The following is a 16336-nucleotide window of genomic DNA, read 5'->3' as shown; positions in this document are numbered from 1 at the left end:
AACCATCCTCGCCCCATGCAACACGGTACTGTCACTTCATCATTACCAATCAATACGTTTGCCATCCAAATAATGTATTATTCCAACTGCACACAGCTCTCCCACTGGGGTGTTGGATCCCATAATAAAAGGACTTCTGTCCCAGTAATGTAAAAGACAATAAGGCGAAAGGTGCTGCAGTGCCAGGACTGTCAAATATCTGCATTATCCCAACCATCCCAAGATCTCAGGCACACTTTGCATTTTCGTTGTTGTGACATCACCTTTTATTCACAGGGATGGGTGATGGTTGTGGAGCACCCATGCAGAAGTGAGATGACGGTAAGAGGAAGCATAAATCCCTACCTACATCCAACCCTAAGATCCACAGCTTACAAACCGATCTTCCACAGCAAATGCATTACCTAGATGAGCAGCACTGCTAATAAATATAGAATACATAAATAGGATTTTTTATTGTAGACATCTTTGCAGCTCAAACTGTTTACCAGTGAAAGAGCTGTGAGGCTTTTGGGTCCATTGCTTTCCCTCAGCCGAATCCCTAAATCCTCCTATTCTGTCAGGAGGCTAGGCACTTGTTTCCCCCCATACCAATCTAAGATGGTGGACGTCACTTCAAATCGGTAAACAACAACAACAAAAACCACCTTTCAAAATAAAAATATAAAATGACTGCAGTGGTGGAAAAGCAAAGGAGGAGCAGGTAGGGAGAGCAGATCTGGGGATGAGGGGAACAGTAGCACACAAGAGTGCAACAAGGGGCTGGGGAGAAGTATACGAGGGAGAGAGCAAAACGGAGTATGGTGGAGTTTAGGGGGAGAGGCACACAAGATAGAAAGTGAGCAGCACATGAGCATGAGAGAAGGACGAGTATTTGGCAGAGGGAGAAGCACACGAGAGTGAGAGAGCTAGAAAACACATGCACACTCATGGAGTGCTCCACGAATACGAAAAAAGTTGCGTTCTAAAAGTGAGCAGTGTATTGATCTAAATTAACCAATCAAAACAATGGTAAGAAAGCTTTGCTCCAGGGGAGGAACAAACACAAGAAGAAGAATGTAAGCCATCGAATAAGAAGTAAGCAAATGAGTGACAATAACGTCAACCAATGGTAAGCAAAAAGTGGTCTTGTAAGACCACTATAAGTTCACAATAGATCTTTCGCAACCCAACAGTTTGCACCGTCTGCTAGGCAAGACCATAAAAACCATTTACGCTCAATTCCACGATCACATTCATGCTAACCATCTCCAGCATGACTAACAAACTGATCACACTGCAGCAAGTTGACAGCTATTTTAAGCATCTTAGAAAATACCCTCCTGACCACAAATGAAGAGGACTCCTGACTGGTAATATTGATGGACCGCTCTTATTCACAGCCTGGGTTCTCAAATGGGATTCACCAGTAACGTCCTTCACTGGTTCTCTTCCTACCTTTCCAATTGACACCAGTTTGTTCATATGGGCACCAATCACCTGCAGTGTGCCTCAAGGTTTCATATGTCTTCTGCCATCTTTAACCTCTACATGGAGCCTCTTGGGGCTCTACTCACAGATTATAGCAGCAAGATTCCCCAATATTTAAATGATACACAACTATGCCTCAATGTCTCCTCTGCTCGAGACATGCAATGCCTGAAATACTACCTGCACTTCATCTAGAACTGCATGTCCAGCGTATACCTGAAGCTCAACACCACCAAGACAGAATCCGTTCTTTGCCAAGACCAACAAGCAAGAAATAGTACAAACTGGCTCAAAGACCTGAACCTTGATAGCTTTGAACCCCATCTTTTACTAAATGCCAAGTCACTTTGAATGTTCGTGGACACCAATCTCCTCATGATGGAACACAGTGCCAAAAAAAACAAGACAGCCTGCAACCAGCTCGCCTTCCGAAAAAAACAAAAAATTCTTCCAGATAGATTTCAGAACTTTTGGTCAGGTTCGTCTACTCTATTATCAGCAAGGTGGTAATGCCCTGCGCTATGGTCTCTCAGACTCCACACTGGCACCCCTTAAGAGCATTCTACAGGCTGCAGCATGTCTCATCCAGGGCTGGAAGAAATAAGATCACATCAGCCCCATGCTCATGAAACTCGATTGGCTCCACATGCCTGCCCCCACCATCTGCAAAACTAGCTGCATCATTTCTAAATTCATCATCACCAGCACCCAGGCTTTACTCAAGCTCATACTGGGATGGTTCTCAACGCACCTGCAGCCAGGTCACGATCAGTCTAAGAAGTGTAAAAAGAAAAAACAGACAGCAGGCATTTTCCATCTTTGTACCCAGGATCTGAAACAACATCCCCGTATTCATAAGACCCACCCCAACGCTGCTCCAATTTAAGAAAGTATAGAAGACACACCTCTTTAAAGAAAATTTAAGGCCCGATTACGAGTTTAAGCAGTCCTGGAGCGGGCAGCACACCACCGCTAAGTGCCAGGACTGCCGAAACACACTTCCGCCTGCCAATTTTGTTGTCAGGTAGGCGGGTAGTCATGGAGGTCCAGCAGCGGTGATGTTTATAGGCTCATTGTGAGCCTTAAACAGCCTCGCTGAGGGACAGCAAATGCACGTTCCTACACAGGAAGGAATACACCATGTTATGCATTCCTTCCAGTGCAGGAACCGGGAGTGCAAATCTGCAGGGATGCAGAACATGTGCCCCCATGCATGCACCCCTGTGCACAAGAGCAAGAGGGGGCCCTGATGGGCCCCCTTTCTTTCCTCATCGCCAGCAGTTACATGGAGGAAGAAACTCCATGAGACCGCTGGAGGTGAGGAAAGTGGTATTATGCTTGGCCGTTCCCTGGCGGTTGTGACGGAGCAATGGTGATCCAACAGCCAAAGTCCTAATAGGGCGGTCTGACCCCTTCGTCTCCACCCCCCCCCCGTGTTACAGATCTATTTTTATTTAATCAGTGTATCTGGAATAGGTGAGCAAAGCAAACCGGACACAAGAGAGTAGCAGGCTTACTATAGTAGTCATAGTTAATTCTTTGCTTCCAAGTCCGACCCTAGTGCTTAGGCTACACAAAGCTTACAGCCACTTAGCACTTTATGCACCTCTGTTCAGCAGAGGCCAACAGGTTTCAGAGCTGCGAGCCTGGTTTGTGGCGAAGCCTGCCCTGCATCACACTCTGCACTGGGGGAAATCATGCAGCTTCTTCAACCAACAACATGTCTAACTTGCTATCTTATGGCTGAACTTACAGATGTCGGTCACAATCCATCCGAGGTATTACAGCCATTAACTTAAACTCTTTGCATTCCTACTGACGCCATCTGCAGCCTAGAACTGAATACATTTTAGCATGAAGTGGCTACAGACCCTGACAACAAGGTAACATGAGGTATATAAATGTAAGACCTGAAAACAATATCTACATCATAAACGTAAGGGTTAAACGTATGCAATGGAGCGGTGCTGGAATGGCCAAGATGGCAGCCAGAGACCTGTAGAGCTCCTGAGCCAGCACCGAGATCCTACGGCATACTACCCAATGAAAAGACCTGGTGGGGAACATTATACACCCCGAATGATCTCACCAAAACAGATGAAAAGTCAAAAGACCATTACTGCCAGGGACCCTGATGGAGAACAGGATGACAGTTAAGCTGTCGTGCGGTGAGGAGAGGAACCCAGGTACACACAGTCAGGAATGCCACAGGGTGAACCAACACTTAGCAAGGAAGTGAGAGATAGCTGTGCCAGTTGAAGACAGCATCCCATCTCTGACCAGGGTGAAGGTATGCGATGGGATCCTTGGCGACCTTACTCCTGAGGAAGCAAGCACTAGAGCTAAGCTTTAGATGTACCGCAGGCCCTGAGGAGGCATTGAGAACAAGTGTTAAAGTATCACATGTAAGCGGTGAGTAATAGAAAAATCTAGATGTGGGGGTGTAGAAGTTCCAAATGTTCCCGCAACAGGAAGAGTTAGCAGTAAAAGGGGGTTGGTGGAAAGTGCTTCTTTTGACATGGTTAGCCCACACTTTTTGTCTGGAACCTGGTGTGATTTCGAAAGAAAGTGCACTCGGTCCCTGCTAACATGGTTCCCAGGGCTAGAGCTTTTTCCCAAAACTGTACCATGATTGGCACAACTTCAGCAACCACTGTTAAGTCCCTAGTAAATGGTACCCAGGATATTGGGACTGAAGAGGGTCCACTAGGGCTGCAGCATGAATTATGCCACCCTAGAGACGGACCCCTCACCAATATCAAGCAAACTGCTTTTGCAATCTGCGTGTCTTGGTGCACAGAAAATGGAAGAGTTGGCACAACCCTTTGTGTCAGCCCCACAGACACTGCATGAGGTATAGGTAAGCCATCCCTACTCCTTACAGCCCTAAGGCAGGATCCACTATATCACATGTGTGGTCATATATTCCCGAGCAGATATGACCCTACAATATCTACGTTCATTCTTGGGTATTGTAGGCACGCAGGGAAGCCATAAAGTGTACTGGGGCTGGGCAGCCATCATGACTGGTTCCCCAGCATCATTATGGCTTCACTGTACCCAGGGATGTTTAGTACCAAATATCTCATCTTAATAAATCTACACTGATGGTAGTGTTGAATTTATTAATAAATGCACACAGAGGGCACCTTAGAGGTGCCCCCTTAAAATACACTGGTGTGGTCTCTGACTAGTCTTAGCCAGCGGGCCACCAGCAGACATGTTTCTGACTTAATGGGGGATGAGAGCCTTGGCTCTCAGAGGCTAGGAACAATGTCAGATCTGGGAAGAGGTGCTTCACACCTCCTTTAGGCTGGAATGGCATTCCAGGACAGGAAGCTTTAAAGGCGATGCTGCCTTTGAAATGCAACCCATGCATCTCCAGTTAGTGGAGGATGCCAACCCCCTGTCCTGATCCACCTTTGGCAGTAGGACAGACGGGAAAAAGTTAGATTAGGCGGTGTGCCCACATTCGGCCAGTACCACCCCACCCCTAAGGTAAGGGGGGTAATGTGGACCCCACTTTTCAAATTCCTCCATCTTGTTTTGGAGAGAATTAGCAAACCAGTGTCAGGGTTATGCCCACGTCCAACAGAAGTGGTCATTTGAAGGGGTAGTCGCACTAAAGGTAGGTAGCCCATTGGCTATTACCTGGAACTCCTTTTAACACACCTAAATTTAGTATTTAGGCGCTACCCCTAGACACTGAACCCTAGATTCGACAGACCTAAATAGAAAAAAGGACAAAGAAGAGCTGCTGAACCCTAGAACCGAGTGCCTGCTGTGGACTTTGGGCACAACACCCTGCCTGCTGCTGCAAAGACTCAACCATTGTGGTGAGCTGTCTCGTCCTGCAGCTGTGAGGACTCTAAGAACCCTAATGACCTCCAGCACTCTGCAAATCAGCCAAGAACTCCCTAATGAGTAGAGGAGTTACTCCCCTGCAGACTACAGGCACCAAATCCACAAAGTCCAACCTATTGAATTCCAGCTCCCCGGCCCGACCAACGTTGCAGCCGGAAGAGGTACTTGTGCTCTGGGAGGTCAAATCGGTCTACCAACCGAGTGCGAAAAAACCAAGACGTACCAGAGCCGTGCCAAACCAATCCCTGGGGTACAGGACCACCTGCGAGCAACACTGACCGAAAGAGTCCACTCCGGACTCCAACTAACCAGGAAGAAAGCATCCATCGAGAACCATCCGAACCCCCGAGACCCACTTCATGAGTGGCCCAGCTGTCCGGATATTGTCCCTGCAACCTGCTTGCCCCTGACTGCGAAGATCATCACAACCCACAGAGCCCGGCTGACCAACCTGCTCTGCACTCAACCCACCCGGCCTGGGTACCGATGATCTAGCTGTGCTCCCGTGCTCCTGGGGACTTTGCGACCTGAGCCTCTGTTTTGGAGCCCTCGGACTTGCCTAGAAGTCCCCCGTGCAGCTGCTTTTTAACTCCCCCCCCCCCCTTCTAAGTAGCACACCAGCCACCAACGCCTCCATCACCCTGCTCCCGGCCAAATCCGGGACTCTCCCCACAATCCGCTGGAGGAGTATTGGACCTTGTCCTGCTGCTACCCTAACTCTTGAAGGTGAATCCCTAGGAATGACTTTGTATGCATTTTTTACTTTTCCTCCGTAGGAAATCACTGAACTCTCTGCACAATGTACTTCGTTTTAGTACACTATATAGAGAGCCAGCTCCCCACAGGGATCCCAAGTAAAGTGACTGGAGGAGATCCGGAGTAGTCAATAGGTGCATCCGGAGGTCCAGCAGTAACTGCCCATCTGAGGCATTTTCGACACACATTGGTCTGGGAAACAGGGAGAGGAAATCCAGGTGAGGCTCCATGGAGGTGAAAAGCCCCACTGAATCGAGGTTGGATGATGGCTACCTCTGTAAATGGATCAAACCACGCCTCACCCCCCCCCCCACCCCCACCCCCCCCTCAGCCCCTAGAAGAATGAACCCGAGCTTCAGGTTTTCCCCACAGTGGAGGAGTAGGGATAGATAAGACCTCACCCACAGGATCCCACATGAGGAAGGCTTAGTCTTGGGTAGAAATATTCTCAAAGGCCTACTGGAGTCATGCCACATAGAGGCCCTGTGTTACGGAAACGCCATTGGGAAGAGAAAGGGTAGAAAAAGAAAGGGAAAGTTATGCTCCTAAAAAAGCTCATGCATAATAAGGGAATCCCTGGGTCAAAAAGAGCCATCCAAGGCACAGCAGAACAAGGACACGTTGCCCTCTTCACATGTTGGCTGTCTAGTCTGCAGGCCTAAGCAAGGGCTGAATAAATATAGAGCAAATCAATATTGAGGAAGAAGAGTTAAATACAACACAAACGTAAGGAGGGAATAGCATTCTCAGCAAAGAGACATGAAACCGTTTGCATCAATAGACCTCATCCTACAATCCTCACAGCCTGCACTGGAGAACAAAATCAGTGAGATAGGCAAAGATGTGACATTATTGCGCCAAGAATTCTGACAAGCGGTGAAAAGAGGGCATGACGATGAAAGCTGCACCTCCGTTCTAGAGGACACACTGAGAGAAATCTAAGTGATGGTTAAGCAATTGACCTCGCCCAGCAAATGCAAAATAGGACTTAAGATGCAGAGGGAAGAGCCTGCAGGAATAACTGCACTACACAAGAGTATTGGGCCTCAAAGAGAGCGTGGATGTAGCAAGCTGGGATTCTGTTGCAGTAATCCCCCCACTTTTTGCCAGACTACTGATGCAATTTGACTTGATGTGCCCTGGTTCCCTGCCGATCTGGTACCCAGGGCCTGTGTTCTTTCCCTAAAACTGTACCTAGTACCCCCAATTGGGACCTCTCTGGCCACATGTCAGTCCCTTATAAAAGGTACCATAGGTAACAAGGGCACTGTGGCCAGGGAAGGCCCCTAAGGGCTGCAGCACTTAGAGACCCTGTACCTTTACATACACGCACTGCCATTGCAGGCTGCGTGTTTTGGTGCAGAGCAAAGTGAAGAGTCGACATGGCACACATCCCTGTGTGCCAAGCCTACATCCCACAGCCCTGGCATAGGACAGCCACCCCTCTAGCTGGGTACACTATACCAGTGGTGAGGGTACAGGTGCATGAGCCCTGTACCCCTACAGTGTCTAAGCCAATTCTTAGACATTGTAAGTGCAGTAATGCTGTTCAGAGTATATAGTGTTGGGGAGTTTGTCATTACAAACTCCACAGCACCATAATGGCTACACTGAAAACTGGGAAGTTTGGTATCAAACTTCTCAGCACATTAAACCCGCACTGATGCCAGTGTGGGATTTAATGAAAAATGCACTCAGAGGGCATCTTAGAGATGCCCCCTGAAAAACGACCAGCCTCTTATGGGTTCCCTACCTGGTACACACTAGCCTGCCACCACGAGACATATTTCTGGACCCTTGGAGTGGGAGCCTTTTCTCCCTGAGCCCAGAAACAAGGCCTTTCCTGGGCGCAGGTGTTCACACATGCCCTAGGCCAGGAAGATCGTTTACAAAAGAGTTGAAACCAATTAAATTCTAAAAGAAAGAGGTGTTGTCTCTTTTGAGTAAACGAGAAGAGGAACTTTCACTCGTTTTGTTTTCTCCTCTCTTCTTTTCTTGCTTTACTTTGGATAACCCCCATATTGGAATTCATTTTGATCTTATGTGCAGTATGTTGCTATATTGAGTTGCCACGTTGGTAATATGCTGTGTTTGATTATGGTGACAAGTAGTATACTTTATGTTTTCCATATTCTTAGATACCCGCTTAACATAAGGACCAATAAAAGGTATTGGCAGGTATTGATCTGCTTTATGGTGAGAATTATTACTTTTCATCATAGTTTGGTGTTTTGCGTCACTGGGGTGTTATTTGGCACAGATTCCACATACACTGGGTGATAGACACGTTAGGTATATGATACAATTTGAGATATTAAAGTGTGTTTTCTCTTGTGTTACAGTAAGAAGACCAAATTGATGTTGGTCTCTCAACACCTACGAATTATAAGTATGGTTTTTTATTATTATCATTTTTAAGCAGAGTGACATGACAATGGTCCTGATGAATGCCATGAATTCACCTCAGTTTGGCAGAAACATGTTGACCTGACCTAGTCAGATAGGAAACATTTCATCCCTATCGTCACACTCCTTATTTTAAGATCCATCCCTAAGGGAGAGCCAATAAATAATTTTTCTCCTTAGAGAGATGGTTTTAAATCACATTTGATATTATTTGCACTCTGCCCCCCATTCACATACTCACATTGGAGTGTTAAAACACCTCAGCTCCTCTCCTAAGGGAGAGTAGAAGCCCACACAGTGTACCTTGCGGACACTGTGTGCCAGAGGGGACCCAATGATGAAGCATGTCACCATCATGGTGAGTGAGGGTTCTCGTCTTTAAAAAACTAATATTTTTGAAGGTGTGTAATTAACCTTTGATATCCTCTTCACTACGGTATATCTTTGTGAGTCTAGGCCAGGAAGAGCCATCTGTGGCAGGGGAGCTTCAAAGGCCTGGCAGCCTTTGTAATGTGGCCACCGGCCTCTCGCGCTAGCAGGAGCAGGCCACCTACCTGTCTCCCCTCCTTTTCGGCGAAAAGACAGATGGGAAAGATTAGCCAGCCCAGAAGGTGTGCCCACCTCTGCCAACCCCAACCCTCAGGTGGGGGAGGCGAGGTGAAGCTCACTCTTCAGTGCCCACCATCTTGCAGATGGCAGACACTCCCCAATCAGGATTAGGGATTGTGCTCACTACCCCACGTGAAGTGAGCACACAAAGAGTGTAGTCACCCTAAGGTCAGTAGCCCATTGTCTACTGACCTCAAGACCCTAAAACGCCCCATAAATACAGTATTTAGGGGGCAGCCCTGAACCAAGAAGTCAGACAAGAAACTACAAGAAGAAAAGAAGAAGAAGTACCCCACAGCTGTGCCGAAGCTAACAAGAGGAGGATTCCCACTGACGTGGCCCCAGCCCTACCGGCCTGGCCCCACCTCGAACCTGCTCCAGCAAAATCCCGGTGTGTCCTGCAGCCAGCAACCTCGAGAAACCCAGATGCCTTCCATCCCAAAGACTCTGTCTCCCGGGAACACCGGATTTGTTCATTAACAGACTCCAGATCCGCAGGTCTGCACCAGACGCCCACGGCCCAAGTTAGAGAGGGCCAACACCAAGAGGAGGTTCACCCGGCAATCCTGACCCGAGATCCGGTGATCCCTGACCTGCCTCAAGCCGCCAGTGGATGCCTGCAGCCTCAAACCGGAAAGTCCCCCTAACCGCGACCAGGAGCTGGTAAGATCACACTCTAAAAGGCACCCTTGCACCCGATGCCCCACGGCCTTGGGTGGCCCAACTGACGGTGCCTAACCAACCCCCAACATCCCAACTTACCTCTCCAAGTGGTGGTTGCACCCGGAAGACCTTCAACGCCGAGCTTGCAGTGTGTTTGCACACTGGAGACTCCTCATTGAAAGCTGCAGGGCGCCCAACGCCAAAACAGCATTCTGCACCCGGCTGCCCCAGTGCCATTGAGGGTGCTACTTTTGTGCTGACTTGAACCCCCATTTGCCCTGAGCTTAAGTCCAGGAGCTTTGGTCCCACAACCCAGTGGCCTGCTTGTCAGCAGCCACAAACCAGAGGCTCCCTATCCCCCATTGGATAATATTGGGCCTCAGCACTCTGCACCCGGCCGAGCCTAGTGCCGCTGAGAGTGAACAAGAGTGCATCCTTGAACCTGAGGGTTACCCCTTAGTCCAACCCCAGAATACCAACTCCCACAACATAGTACTTATCTGTTAACCGATAACACTGTTTTCCTCCATAGAATAACATTGACTGTTTTTCCTATGAAAAGTTTCAAAGTGTGGAATTGGAAAACGTAAGAAATCCTTTTACAATTGTACTAAATAACAAAAACGCTTTACCTCACCTGTTTACAGGAAATGTCCCAGTGCAGTATCCAGGTATACTGCACTGTGTAAGAAAAGTAATCTGCAAAGTAATCTACTGGTCATTTTACTAAAAAGCATATACAAAGTGTATGTACTGTATTTCCAAGCATTTCATTTTCAGTAACAATACTGCAATCAAAACAAAGTGCATATACAATTGCAATCCAAACTGTTATAACTGCATTACTACTGTAAAGTATTTATTGCTTACCTGTGCTAGGCTTGCTTGGCTCTAGAAAATCAAATAACTAAAAGAATATTTTTATACAAAAAAATTGGTCTGAAGTTCAGTCTTTGAGTGTGTGAAATCATTTGCTGACTGAGTGTTTACAACAAATGCTTACCACGCCTCTGATAAAGCCTTACTGCTCGACCACATTACCACAAATAGAGTGTGAGGTGCTATCTACTTTACCTCTGCCTACCTTTTGGGTTCCACTGGACTCTGTGCACACTATACCTCACTTTGGTATAGTATATACAGAGCCAGCTTCCTACAGTGGAGAACCCTAATCCCAACCAAAGGTTCTAAAGAAACATTGCTCAAGGGCACCACAGTAGCTAACACATTCTTCCAATGCTTTGTTGTAGAAATAGCCCATCGAGTTTGGATTACTAAATCACCTCCTGGAGCATCACCCAGGCCTTTGATAATATAAATACTAAACTACAGAGACAAACCCTTAGCACAATGCATTAAGGTTTTCCTAGACTACACAAGTGTCATACAACAACAAAGGAAAGTATTTTGGGGGCGAGAGAAAAGCTCCCGGCACTGTATATCTGATATACGTTTCACATCCCAGTTGGATTGAAGGAGATCTTTCAAAACAAAACAATGTTTTGAGAGACACGAGAAGCAGCACGGAAATGGGCAGAATAAAACCATTCACTCAAATGGAAAGGAAGAAGTACTAGTGACTCATAGCATCATAAAGGTAAACCAGACAACATACAAGAAAATACCACAGAATAACATACTCCAAATCCATACTTAACAAAAAATAAACTTCTGCCTGACCAAGAAACGACCCACTCTCTACAACTACAGACTGACTGACTACTCACAGTTACCGGCAGACAGAAAGACCACAGATCATGAAGATTCACCTGCATCAATGAAACTGCTAGAATAGGTATTGAACTCTCACAGGATACTAAAAACTGACAGAAGCATTATGATCAGCTGGTACCTAGTGCCTTATTACAAGTCCGAACCCGTGGTGGTGATCCGTGGATCGCCAGACTGGTGGTCCAACTGCCGTATCAGGACTACGGCAGTGGGACTGCCACAGGATCCTTGATCCGGTGGCGGTGATGCAGTTGTCAGAGGCCACAATGTGCTGCTGGCGCAGCAGCTGCACCGCCAAGCATATTACCAGTTTCCTCACTGCCACAGTTTTCATGGCGGTGAGCCGGTCATGAAAAGTGTGTCGATGAGGAAACTAAGTGGTCCCTATAGGGCCCCTTGTTGCCTTAGGGCCTGGGGTGCATGCAGGGGGGCCCATGGTGTACCTCCTATCTGTATACACCCACTGATCCTGCACGGCATGGATTCACAGTCCATGCCGTGTAGGAACGCGGTTTGGTGCTCCCATTGCGGTGCCTTTCTAAGGCTCACATACAAGCCATTTAAAGGCACTGCCGTGGGACAACCAAAGCAGGACCACCCAACCTGGATTCCAGTTGGAATCTGGCGGGCAGTCTCAGTACGGATTTGGCAGTGTGGCAACGGGGCGCTGGTGTGGCAGCTCGCTGCAACACTGCTAAACTCGTAATAAAGCCCATAGACACCAAATGGGGATGCAAGGAAGAAACTGGTGACTTAAATGAGGACACAGAAGAAGTACATTGGCATGAAACGATTATACTATCTAAGGAAAAAACATCCATATTAATGCTGGATCAGGACAGCACTAACTCCCTCTGACAAGGAGAGTATTTGAGAAAATGTTTGATAGGAGATCAATATTTTCTGTCATTGTTTATCTCCATCTTAGTTCGATATTCTCAATTTGTCCATAGTTTAAAGATATGCAATGAACCAATATTATTGTAAACTTCTTTATTAGCAATGGTTTACAGATAATACAAACGGCCAACACATTTTTCGTGGAAACCTTCTTGGTCAAGGCTCAAGTTTTCATAGCATATTTCCTTTTGTGGATTGGTTACACGAAACATGTAAATCTTAAGCATCACATCAGTTATCAGTGACTATTACAGATTTAAAAAAAATAATAATAAATAAAAATAAATCCGTAACATTCCACTCAACAAAAATATGAAGAGACACAGCAGGAAGATGCACATCTGTTCTGGAAGAGTAGGAAGGGGAAAATCTATTCTGATAAATGTCTAGGTACTCCAGAACTACAAACTGAAATGATACAAATCAAAGAGCGACTAATGTTGGACTTCACATATGCACTGATACTTGACAGATTTATTAGTAAGCAGATGGGCAAACTTAAATGCACTTAAGCCATGGGACTTTGCAGCCTTTGGAAAACACATAATAACATCAGTTACTCATACTATTCAATAACCAACAACTCTTCCTCAAGGACAGATTAACCCATTCACAGATTTAGGATACTAAGGGGCTCATTATGATGTTGTTGGAGTTCCCTCTGACCAACATCTTTGTGGATGCGGAACCAACCAGCCTCTGGTTGGCAGTCTCGAAACCACATGTGTGGTCCTGAATTCCCATTTCTCTATGGGAGCTTGTGGTGCAGGCGGAAACTGCCTGCAGCACAAGCTCCCATAGAGAAATGACAGTTTGTGTAAATCCCTGTACCGTATGGCAGGCATTTTCTACCCCCCAGGCCCGCAACCGTAGGCCGTGGAGAGAAGGGGGCCCGTTGCAAGTAGCTTTCCGACAGGCTTCTCATGTCTGAAAGTCTAACATGAAAAGCCTGTTGGAAATCAACATCATAATCCCGACGGCGGTAATCATGCATTAGGGATTATGTGCGTCTTCCAACTGGCCAGTCGGTTTGACCGGCCGGTTTACATTCCGACTGCCGACAATTCGGCAGTCGGAATGTTAACCAATGATGTTGGTCGGTGAGCCTCCGACGAGCGGTCGGAGGCTTACCGACCAACATCGTAATAGGGCCCCGAATAGCTTGCAAGGGGTACCTTTGATCACTGCTCACTTATGGTAACATTGAACACACATGGCATCATGGAGGCCAACAAACCCAGAGCATATAAATGACCCGAGTACAGACAGAGAAAACTAATTTTCTAAAAGCACAGGCACAGTAGCAAGTGCTGAAACACACTGGAATCCTTACCTATCCATGATGAGACAGAAGTTATCAGGAGAAGTGGGATATTTATGAGAAAGGATAAAGCAATCTAACAATTTAGGACAAGAAATATTGCAACCAGAGAGAGCGAGACTGTACACAACATCTCACTGAGGGGGAAGAGACTGATAAAGGCTAAGAAAGATGACCACAAGGCGAAACTACTGATGCTGTTAAAACATTACCTCGGTAGACAGAGGAGCCTGCATGAAACCGGAGACAAGGCTGGAATGCTCCCGGTGTGGTTAAATGGCCACAAGAAACAACACAGCTATGTAAGAGAGTTGCTAATGGCAATTAGTTGCAGTTTAATCAGAGATTTAGAGATCACAGAGGCCTTTGAGGATCATAAACAAGATTTCTATAAATCTAAAACATCACAAAGTTTAGTAGAGTTAATACAATTTATCCTAAATTTCCCCACCAAAAAAAGACCATGTGAGAGCAAAGACAAAAACTAGAAGAAGAAATTACTTAGGATAAAATTAAGATGGCAAAGACACAGTTACGAGTTACAAGTGGCAAAATTCCTGACCTCAACGTACTCCAGATGGATTTTAAAAAAAAAAAAGTCAATAATTAAGCCATTACATGACATGTTTCGAGAGGGTGATGACGCATGCATACCATAATCACTCAATATCACTGCTGAAAACCTGGTGAAAATAATACCCAATTATGTCAAGTAAAGAAATAACAGAGTGAGATGTGCAGACTAATTGGGCTAAAGCAGCTTTTGGCAGCAGCTACTAAAGTAAAGGAGCTGATTGCTGTGGCGTCATTGGACACCAATAAAGCATTTGATCCGTAGAATGGTCCTTCCTGTCATTCATACTGTACAAGATGGAATCCTGAATGAAATTCCAGGCCTGGGGTATATTGCTCTACAAAACAAACTATGGCTAGGGTAAGGATCAAAGGGACTCAGGCGCGGAACATACCAATATCCAGAGGCAATTATCAAGTATGCCCCATTATCCCTGAAGCGGTTTGCCATCACCACAGAACTCCCAGCCGAAGTGATACGGAAAAGACGCCCAACTGAGGGCTTGGGTCTGGGATGAAAGAAATTCATTATATGAAGAGATATATATATATATATATATATATATATATATATATATATATATCAGACCCAGAACTGTGCCGTATAGCCACAACCTGGGACACTATGCTTATGCAATTCAATGAATTAGCTGAAGAGAACTCCCCACCCTCACCATCCCAAGGTTCACGGCCCCTAGTAGTCCGATCCCTTCGGGGACCTATAGCAACCCCGGCCATAGTCCTAGCACTGCCAAATACCTTCTCGGCTGCTAAATCAACCACCCCCCTAATGCCCTCACATTGCCCTCTTCCCCCTGGTAGCATTGAGATATGCCAGAGGTCATACCCCTTCCCCAGCAGTGGCTGTTCCCATGTCCGGCCCACCTCACCCAATACGACATTCTCCACTCCATAAACCCCCCCAATTCTCCACCCCCAACCTCCTCTCCCCCACCCCACCCGGTTCCTCCTTCCCCATTGTAAAAACACAATCCTATTCTCAGCCTTCCGCGCTTGTTGCCAGACGCTCTGTACGTTACTATCTATTGGACCTCCCTTATCCTACTGAGACAAGCAGGGAGACAGTAAGCCACACGGACACTTTAAGCAGCAGCAGCAAACGGAATGATTCTGATACAACTTAATATGAGCTATAACACACCCTTTTTCAGCCTACAGGCCTCCTGATGGTACCAGTTATTTCTCTTTCAAATGGATGCGAAGTTACCATATCTTGTATACTTGTGCTTCATGTACCAAAAGTGCAATGTATCCGATAGATATGCTGCTTGTTCTTGTCTCTATCCTGCTATGTCTTCTAATGTCAAAGCTTAATAAACCCCAATACAAATTATTGCCAACAATATAGCAAACCCAGGAAACGTTTTGGCCAGGCTAAAGAATTATTCGATATAAGGAATACTCAGAAAAAAATCATTAATATTCCAAATGGGAGGATGAATCCCAGAGGACTAACTCCCAATGCCCCCTAAAGTAAAATATAGCCATTTCAAGTACAAGGGAAAATGGGTAAAATAAGAGGATCACACACACAGATATAATCTGGACCTCTTATGAAAGAAGTTGGAAAGAAACACTGGCGGAACCTCTTGTTGTTGCTAGTGGTAAGGGCGGAAATATACAAAATTAGTGCATTACCCCTGTCTATATACATATATTACACCATACCCCATATCAAATCCACCAAAGTTTTTGTTTACATTAACGTTGCCCAAATAACTTGAACATTTATACTGGCAGGCCTAGCACCACACATAGTGCTGAGAACATTACAAAGATCAGACTTCGAAGATGGCATGGCACCCTCCAACACTCAGAAGTACTAGGAAGCGGCACAATCTGAGGTAATTAATCAATGGATGGACCATCCACAAGAGGAAATCACACTCAAAGTGAGCCATCACACACTGGGCCAGAAAGGCTACGTCCATGTATTATATAGAAGGATCCTAACATACAACACCTCTTTCCCGCTACACGTATCATAACAACATGGAATAAACTGAACAAAGAAAAAAAAAA

At 46.1% G+C, this 16336-nt stretch overlaps 1 protein-coding gene across 4 annotated transcripts in view; it reads right to left on the bottom strand.

The window, feature by feature from the left end:
• Positions 1-16336, bottom strand: part of EXD2 (exonuclease 3'-5' domain containing 2) — a 99823-nt gene that overhangs the window by 57636 nt on the left and 25851 nt on the right. The gene's annotated exons all lie outside the window — the stretch shown is intronic.

The sequence above is a fragment of the Triturus cristatus genome, chromosome 9, assembly GCF_964204655.1.
Source record: "Triturus cristatus chromosome 9, aTriCri1.1, whole genome shotgun sequence".
Classification (NCBI taxonomy): Eukaryota; Metazoa; Chordata; class Amphibia; order Caudata; family Salamandridae; genus Triturus; species Triturus cristatus.
The sequence above is the reverse complement of the archived record's forward strand: the minus strand, read 5'-3'. Positions and strand labels throughout refer to the sequence as shown.